General features: G+C 47.9%; 1 long non-coding RNA gene across 1 annotated transcript; it reads right to left on the bottom strand.

Moving 5' to 3' along the window:
- Positions 1-335: 335 nt before the first annotated feature.
- LOC138112129 (uncharacterized) lies at positions 336-8895 on the bottom strand. Its single transcript, XR_011151560.1, has 3 exons — positions 8820-8895; positions 8687-8744; positions 336-900 (listed from the first exon to the last, which is right to left on the bottom strand). It is a non-coding gene; the product is annotated as an uncharacterized lncRNA (long non-coding RNA).
- Positions 8896-9796: the final 901 nt, after the last annotated feature.

Here is a 9796-nt window from a genome sequence, read left to right on the forward strand (position 1 = left end):
TGTGTCCAGTACTTCTCTCACCTGGCAGCATACTGGTCAGAGGGAAGATTCTGCTGCTTATGGTGGGATCACTCAGTCATGGGAATACAGTAAATTCTTACATGTGAGAATGATTGATTTCATAAAACATCTTGGAAATGAGATCGGAAATGAGATCACTGTTGTTCAAGTTTCCATTTGTAAGCATAAAAATACTATTGTAACCCAATTAATCTTTTTTCCCTTTTGATTGTCAGCTGTCACATAGTGTGCAGAGTGGTTGTTAATTTTTAATTGAAAGCCATGCTCCTACACCAAAAAAACAGATGAAATGGATTTGAACTTCAGTCCTTTGACTGAGCTTTGAGTACTTTATATTAGTTTAGACTAAAGTAAAAAAAGGGGTCTGTGCAATGCACTCCCTCTTCAGAATGCTTGGGGGGTTTTGCAGATTTTCCCAGCTTTTCCCCCTGCAGCTCTTGGTTACTTGGTCTGGTTCCCATACTGCTCATTCTGGCTTAATGCAGACTAATTTCTATCAGAATACATAGCATTTCTCAGTCAGTACAAAAGCATGTAACTTCCTTGCCTGAATTCTAAATTCTCCACAGGTTACACCTGTGGCCAATATGGCCTGAGGGATAAAGTAATATGAAAGCAGATCATTACTTGGGTAAACATGAGATGATGCCATGAAGAAGTATTTGGCTCTCCAGGTGGCAGAGAGAAACAACAGCATTAGTCTGCTTCTCTGCACTTCTTCATCAAACTGGGCACCACTGGCCATTTTTCATATCGCACAGCTGTCTTCCCTCATCCCCTATGACTGAAGTTGTGGTTTCAGGAGTGTTATAATCCAAGCAGGAATCTGATCTCGAAAGCTTTTTCTCTCATTAGTTTGAGGCACCAGCTGGAGAACACCTGTGATTAATAGGACGAGCATTTCAATACAGAGAACACAGGGCAGTTGACAGAGGATGGTACATCTCATCATCCTCAATTTACACAGGAGTAACCAAGGTAGAGATGTTCAAAATGAGGCAGATACAGTGCCTCAGCTCAGAGTCCCTGTCATTTAATATTGACTTTTCTGTGTGGAAGGGGAGCTACCTGATGAAGGGAAAGGACTGGGGTTGGTTACCAGTCCCCCTCCCACAGCCAGCCCCCAGGCTGGCAGGATCCGCTCGCTGACCTTTCCAGGAATGGGCTGCATGTCTGAGTGAAGACTCACTCAGATCAACCCCCGTGACTCTGGATAAATGAAACACTTTGCCGTCTGGCATATCACTCAGTTTCCCACGAATGGCACAAATAGTCACCGCAGCATGTACAAACACAAGGAATCTATTATTGGTGCCTCTTCCTTGGCTCGCCATCATGACGTCCAACCTGGAGGCAAGTGTTAATGCCCTTATAAGGCTCCTTGCATACATTTAAATATGTTATCCTTTGGCCGATGATACAAACTGCTATCTCAGTAGCATACGGCATGGGGAGGTGGGAGATTTTCTTGGCTCTGTGGTGAGAGAGAAATTAAAAAGGAGCCTACAATGCTGAGTCACTGTGACAAATAACTTACTATGGAATGCATTCAGGCTTTAGCAAGGAGGCAGCTGATAGTGAGTCAGTGACTGACTAGTGCCTCCTAGATTTTCCTCCTTGGGAAAGATTCAATTTAATGGGATGAAGTGCCAACAAAAAGTCATTCTCACTGTTACTGAGACAATATCACTAATTATACACATGGTTAAAACTGTCAGGTTGTGTTATATGTCACATAAGATGTGCATTTTTTTTTTTTTTTTTTTGTGAGTACAGCATCACTGTCCTGGGTTGAGGTGTATTCTATTACCATCCTCATGAGCTGTTGAAATCAGGTGGGGCAGTGTTTCCTTGCCTCCTCCCCCCAGACTATCTTTCTGTTAATGGCCCATCATTGTCCTGCTGCATGACTCAGAGATAACTCCCTCTGGACTATCTTCTGTTAACGAGCCTAATCAACACCTGGCCTCATGACTCATTACCCCATTGTGAGATGCTCCACCCAGAGGGAGGAACCAAGCATCCCATCATGGATATAACTGGGACTCTGAGCATCAAAGGGACTCCACTGGATTTCCAGAGGACAGGAGCTACACAGCCACCGCTGGATTTTCTGAGGAAGAGCAGACCCCTTCTACTACAGGATCACCACTTCAGAGGATTGCAGCCACCGTTCCACCAGACTGCTACCACTACCCTGCCTAACAGGGACTCAGGTTGTATCTTGACTCTGTCAGTATTTTCTTTTACTTTCTTTTCCTTTTCTTTAATTTCCATTAAATTGTTATTCTGACTTGGTGCCTCTCACTGGTTTGTTTTCAAACTAGCACATAATTTGGCGCCCAACGTGGGGCTAGGCTGCTGAGAAAAGTCAGAATTACAATTTTGTATTGTAGAAGCCATCTACTCACTATGGTGCTCAACATGCTTACATGGGTCTTGTACCTAGCTCTCTATATTTTTCCGCACATGGGGACCTATCTGCCGATTGTAATGCTCCTGTGTAGACCAGGGTATGGTATAAAATTTGCTTTATTAGTGTATTATGCCTACTGCATGATAACCTCCGAGACAATGAACATAATTCGGAATATATACTCAACTTTGTCTGCCTGTCCTACTTTAGGCTGCTACATCTGGGGCCTCAACAATCATACTCAGCCCCTGGGGGGAGGATTAAAGAATGTTTTTTTTCAGCCTTTCAGACCAGACACAGCAGTTTTTGAAAATATTGAGTTCCCTGTGGATGTTAAGGATGGCATAATCTTTTTGGCAGTTCTTTTCTCTTTTTTCTCCATGACCTGCACTGTGTACACTATGCTTAGGATCAGAGCTATGGCACAGCATCCTCAGGATGAGAGGAAAAAAAGGAGCCAAGCAACAAGCACAATGTCTACACCGATTGTCGCAAAGAAGAAAGGAACCAAAAGCAAAGTGACAGCATCCATCTCTACTCAGACTGTCACAGAGGAGAAAGAACCCAGACCCAAGACCACAGCGTCCATGTCCACGCAGACTGTCACAGAGGAGAAAGAACCCAGACCCAAGACCACAGCGTCCATGTCCACGCAGACTAACACAGAGGAGAAAGAACCCAGACCCAAGACCACAGCGTCCATGTCCACGCAGACTGACACAGAGGAGAAAGAACCCAGACCCAAGACCACAGCGTCCATGTCCATCCAGACTGACACAGAGGAGAAAGAACCCAGACACAAGACCACAGCGTCCATGTCCATCCAGACTGACACAGAGAAGGAAAAAACCAAAGGAGCTGTAAGCATCTCCACACAAACTGTCACTGAACCAGAACAGCCTAAACCGATTGCAGTTGCCCCCGTTCAGAAGAAGAAATCAAAAAGCAAGTCAGTCCGCATAGTGACTGATGAGGATGCAGCAGGACCTTCGCACCCAGCAGAAGAGGCAGAGCCGGAGATCATCACTCGGTCACTATCCCTGGGTGAGCTGCGTGACCTGCGGAGGGAATTCACGCGCCAGACGAACGAGTCCATCCTGACCTGGCTGCTCCGCATTTGGGACGCTGCAGCCAATGACACCATTCTGGACGGAAGTGAGGCGAGGCAGCTGGGATCTCTGTCCCGGGATGTGGTCATTGACCAGGGGATCGGGAGAACCCAAGAAACTCTCAGCCTCTGGCGGCGACTGCTTACAAGTGTCAGGGACAGGTACCTTTGTAAAGAAGACCTCCAGGTGCACCAAGGAAAATGGAGCACAATGGAACAAGGTATCCGGTGCCTGAGGGAATTGGCTGTGCTGGAGATCATTTTCTCAGAAGACGAAAGATTTCCTAAGAGCCCAGATGGTGTCCAGTGCACGTCACAGATGTGGTTGAGGTTCGCACGCCTTGGACCAGAGATATACTCCCGTTACCTGGCAACGCTGCAATGGAGGGAAGGCGAGGACAGGGTGGGCGTCCTGGTGAACAAACTGAGGATTTACGAGGACACCGTCACAGCCCCGTTTCGCACCCATGTCTCATCCGTGGAAACAAGTCTTTTGGCTGAGCAAGTCCGGAGTTTGATTGAAGAAGGCCATCAGAAATTGAAAAAGGAACTTAAGGAAGAGATTTACCAGATCTCGCCAGAACCAACAAGAGTCTCTGCCATTAGGAGCCGGCGTCCCCCAACCAGGGAGAGAGGATACACCCCACGAGGTAATCTCTGGTTTTTCCTTCAGGAACATGGAGAAGACATGAGTAAGTGGCATGGAAAACCCACCTCCTCCTTAGCAGCCAGGGTACGTGAACTAAAAAGAGGGACAACTACCACAAGAAGCGCATCTAGAGTCAACATTGCTCCGGTCTCTCACACACAGAACTCCAGACGATACCAGAATGATAGTATGACTGATCCTCTTGAAGGGACCTCAGGAACATATTCACCGGAAGGGAGCAACATGCACCAGAACCAGGAATAGAGGGGCCCTGCCTCTAGCCAGGTAGAGGAAAGGGATAATCGGGTCTTTTGGACTGTGTGGGTCCGATGGCCTGGCACAGCTGACCCACAAAAATACACGGCTTTGGTTGACACAGGCGCTCAATGTACTCTGATGCCATCAAGGTATGTGGGAGCAGAACCCATTTCCATTTGTGGGGTGACAGGAGGATCCCAGCAGCTGACTGTACTGGAAGCTGAAGTGAGTTTAACTGGGAACGAGTGGCAGAAACACCCCATCGTGACTGGCCCGGAGGCCCCGTGCATTCTCGGCATAGACTATCTCAGAAATGGATATTTCAAGGACCCAAAAGGACATCGTTGGGCTTTTGGGATAGCTGCTGTGGAGACAGAAGATATCAGACAACTGAGTACATTGCCTGGCCTCTCAGATGACCCGTCTGCCGTGGGACTGCTAAGAGTTGAAGAACAACAGGTACCAATCGCCACAGCAACAGTACACCGTCGGCAATACCGCACAGACAGAGACTCTGTGGTTCCCGTCCATGAGATGATTCGTAAACTGGAGAGCCAAGGGGTGGTCAGCAAGGCCCATTCACCTTTCAACAGCCCTATATGGCCAGTGCGTAAGTCCAACGGAGAATGGAGACTGACGGTGGATTACCGTGGCCTGAATGAAGTCACACCACCATTGAGTGCTGCTGTGCCGGACATGTTGGAACTTCAGTACGAGCTGGAGTCCAAAGCAGCGAAGTGGTACTCCACTATTGACGTTGCCAACGCCTTCTTCTCCATTCCTTTGGCAGCAGAATGCAGGCCCCAGTTTGCTTTCACTTGGAGGGGTGTGCAATACACCTGGAACCGACTGCCGCAGGGGTGGAAGCACAGTCCCACCATTTGCCATGGACTGATCCAGACAGCACTGGAAAAGGGTGAGGCCCCAGAACATCTGCAATACATCGACGACATCATCGTGTGGGGAAACACAGCAAAGGAAGTATTTGAGAAAGGAGAGAAAATCATCCAGATTCTCCTGGAAGCTGGCTTTGCCATCAAAAGGAGCAAAGTCAAGGGACCTGCCCAAGAGATCCAGTTCCTGGGAGTAAAGTGGCAAGATGGACGACGTCAGATTCCCACCGAGGTTGTCAACAAGATCACTGCGATGTCTCCACCGACCAGCAAGAAGGAAACACAAGCTTTCCTAGGCGCCATAGGTTTTTGGAGAATGCACATTCCTGAGTACAGCCAGATTGTGAGCCCTCTCTACCTGGTTACCCGCAAGAAGAACGATTTCCACTGGGGCCCTGAACAGCAGCAAGCCTTCGCCCAGATCAAACAGGAAATCGCTCATGCGGTAGCCCTTGGCCCAGTCAGGACAGGACCAGAGGTGAAGAACGTGCTCTACTCTGCAGCCGGGAGCCATGGTCTGTCCTGGAGCCTCTGGCAGAAGGTGCCTGGTGAGACTCGGGGCCGACCACTGGGATTCTGGAGCCGAAGCTACAGAGGATCTGAAGCTAACTACACTCCCACAGAGAAGGAAATCTTGGCCGCCTATGAAGGAGTCCAAGCTGCCTCAGAGGTAATCGGCACAGAGGCACAACTCCTCCTGGCACCCCGACTACCAGTGCTGGGGTGGATGTTCAAGGGAAAGGTTCCTGCCACGCATCATGCCACCGACACCACATGGAGCAAATGGATTGCTCTCATCACACAGCGTGCCCGTATTGGAAACCCGAATCGCCCTGGGATTCTGGAAATTATAACAAACTGGCCTGAAGGTGAGACTTTTGGATTATCTTCTGAAGAAGAGGAAGAGCAAGTGACTCGTGCTGAGGAAGCCCCACCATATAATGAGCTACCGGAGACTGAAAGACGTTATGCCCTCTTCACTGATGGTTCCTGCCGAATTGTAGGCACTAACAGGAAGTGGAAAGCTGCAGTATGGAGCCCCACACGGCAAGTTGCACAAGCTACCGAGGGACAAGGTGGATCGAGTCAGGTTGCAGAGCTTAAAGCCGTCCAGCTGGCTTTGGATATTGCTGAACGAGAGAAGTGGCCGAGGCTCTATCTCTACACCGACTCGTGGATGGTAGCTAATGCTCTGTGGGGATGGCTGGTTCGCTGGAGAAAAGCCAACTGGCAGCGCAGAGGGAAACCCATCTGGGCCGCTGAGATTTGGCAGGACATCGCCGCCCGAGTAGAGAAGCTGACCGTGAAGGTTCGACACGTGGATGCGCACGTACCCAAGAGTCGGGCTAATGAAGAACATCGCAACAACGAGCAGGTGGACCGAGCTGCCAAGGTGAAAGTATCACAGGTGGATCTGGACTGGCAGCACAAGGGAGAACTATTCCTAGCTCGTTGGGCCCATGATGCCTCTGGTCACCAGGGGAGAGATGCAACATACCAATGGGCCCGTGACCGAGGGGTGGACCTTACCATGGACAGCATCTCACAGGTCATCCACAGCTGTGAGACCTGTGCTGCAATCAAACAGGCCAAGCGGGTGAAGCCTCTGTGGTACGGCGGACGATGGTCAAAGTACAGGTATGGGGAAGCCTGGCAAGTTGATTACATCACCCTTCCCCAAACTCGCCAAGGCAAGCGCTACGTGTTGACCATGGTTGAAGCAACCACTGGATGGCTGGAGACCTACCCTGTGCCTCATGCTACAGCCCGGAACACCATCTTGGGCCTGGAAAAGCAAGTCCTGTGGAGACATGGCACCCCCGACAGGATCGAGTCAGACAACGGGACTCATTTTAAGAACAGCCTCATCAACACCTGGGCCAGAGAACACGGTATCGAATGGATATATCATATTCCTTATCATGCACCAGCTGCCGGAAAAGTTGAACGCTGCAATGGACTACTTAAAACCACCCTAAAGGCACTTGGTGGGGGAACCTTCAAAAATTGGGAAGCGAACTTAGCGAAGGCCACCTGGATGGTCAATACCCGAGGGTCCATCAATCGAGCTGGTCCTGCCGAGTCCGAACCCTTGCACACAGTGGATGGAGATAGAGTCCCTGTGGTACACCTGAGAGGTATTTTAGGAAAGACTGTTTGGATTAATCCTACCTCAGGCAAAGGCAAACCCATCCGTGGGATTGTCTTTGCTCAAGGACCTGGTTGCACTTGGTGGGTAATGCAAAAAGATGGGGAAACCCGTTGTGTACCACAGGGAGACCTAATCTTAGGTGAGAACGGTGTGTAGGGTTTAATTGTATATATATATATATATATGTATGTGTATTTAGAGTTTAAGAAGGTATTGATTTGGGATGATGTAGATGGTAATAGAATAAGGGGTGGATAATGTCCTGGGTTGAGGTGTATTCTATTACCATCCTCATGAGCTGTTGAAATCAGGTGGGGCAGTGTTTCCTTGCCTCCTCCCCCCAGACTATCTTTCTGTTAATGGCCCATCATTGTCCTGCTGCATGACTCAGAGATAACTCCCTCTGGACTATCTTCTGTTAACGAGCCTAATCAACACCTGGCCTCATGACTCATTACCCCATTGTGAGATGCTCCACCCAGAGGGAGGAACCAAGCATCCCATCATGGATATAACTGGGACTCTGAGCATCAAAGGGACTCCACTGGATTTCCAGAGGACAGGAGCTACACAGCCACCGCTGGATTTTCTGAGGAAGAGCAGACCCCTTCTACTACAGGATCACCACTTCAGAGGATTGCAGCCACCGTTCCACCAGACTGCTACCACTACCCTGCCTAACAGGGACTCAGGTTGTATCTTGACTCTGTCAGTATTTTCTTTTACTTTCTTTTCCTTTTCTTTAATTTCCATTAAATTGTTATTCTGACTTGGTGCCTCTCACTGGTTTGTTTTCAAACTAGCACAATCACCCTGTTATAAAGCACTTCAATGTCTCATTAAAAACACTGAGTTTTAGGAGCTGGAAATTTTGCTAAACTTCAACTCTTTGGCTGTGTTAATTCAAGAATCTCCTCTCTTTTGGTTCAGCTTGGCAGGCTTATGGATGTCCTATTTAGTGTTCTGGTTTAGCACTGCATGGCACAATTTAAACCAAAATAGATAGTATAGTGTTAAAAAAAAAAAAACAAACAACAACCTTCTAAGTGCAAAGTGGGTAAGGATTTGAAGCAGAAGGTAGAAGAATGTCACAATTCTTTTGTTACCAGTAAAGTCAAATTTGTATTTGTTTAATCAGGACCAAATTAGCATGTCTTCTTTTCTCCCCCCTCCAGTCTGACAGACCTACCTGCTGTTAGGGAATCAGGATCTTGCCCAGAGAAGGAGCTCACTCAGGACCATGGACCCTAGAGGAGGGAAAAAGAAAGGAGGTCTGGGCAGCTTTGCTCTGATCCCTTTCCTCTGGACCCCTAGTTGTGTACCTGCCAGTGAAACAGCAGAAACATCAGGAAACAAAGCCTCCCAATATCTGAAAAGCTGCAATCAAACCCCCTTCCTATTCACACACCTTTCTGTTCATGCTGCCTGGCACAGCTGCCAATTATTCTCAAATATTCACGCAATATCCTACCCTCACCTGGCTGAGGCTGCTCCCTATAGGAGACAGCTTGCTGTCTTGATGAATGTAAAAAATATGGAAAAAAGTTAAAAGGCAAAGCTGTCACCCCAGAACCAAGCATCAGATCCTTTTTAGCCAGCCCATCCTTAGCAGCAGGGGATCAAGGGACCAGAACAACATGATCCCTTCTGTGTTTCCATCAGGCTGCTCATCCAGCTGATGTTCCCTTCTTATTTGCCTGTGCTCTTGCTTTCAGAGAGACCCCATAGCATCAACCCTGAAATTCCTAAGATACCATGCTAACCATTACATTATGGGGATTATTATAACTATTCCCAAGCAGACCACAACCAGATGGAAAGAATCTTCTGCTTCCACCTGCACTCCAGGAGGAGACATGAAGCTCAGTCTGGCAAGGGGAACATTTTCCCTAAAGTAATTCCAACTCAGACACTGCAGTCAGGCTGCCCTTTCTGAGCACATGTATCATAAAGGCATAGAACAATCTACTGCTTGCTTAAACTGTTAATTGGCAAGTGAATTATACTAATGCTCTTCTATGCTAAAGATTGGCTGTTGAAGTGTAACATCTGTTGCCCAGCTCAAATGAGTTACAGTGGTCCACTTGCTAGTGAATAGGGTTTATAAAGCTGGTCAAATATTTTTGCATAATACTTTTTTTTCTTTCTTGGACAAAAGTGTATTTTTTTGCCCCCTAAAACAAAATTTTTCTTGTGAAATGGTGATATCATCAACAATTTCACTGTCTTTTTTTAGGCCAGTGCACCTCTCTCCAACCCTGTGGGACAAAGGGCCTCCTTATTTCCACCACAGCTCTAT

This window comes from Aphelocoma coerulescens, chromosome 5 (assembly GCF_041296385.1).
Source record: "Aphelocoma coerulescens isolate FSJ_1873_10779 chromosome 5, UR_Acoe_1.0, whole genome shotgun sequence".
In the NCBI taxonomy this organism is placed as follows: Eukaryota; Metazoa; Chordata; class Aves; order Passeriformes; family Corvidae; genus Aphelocoma; species Aphelocoma coerulescens.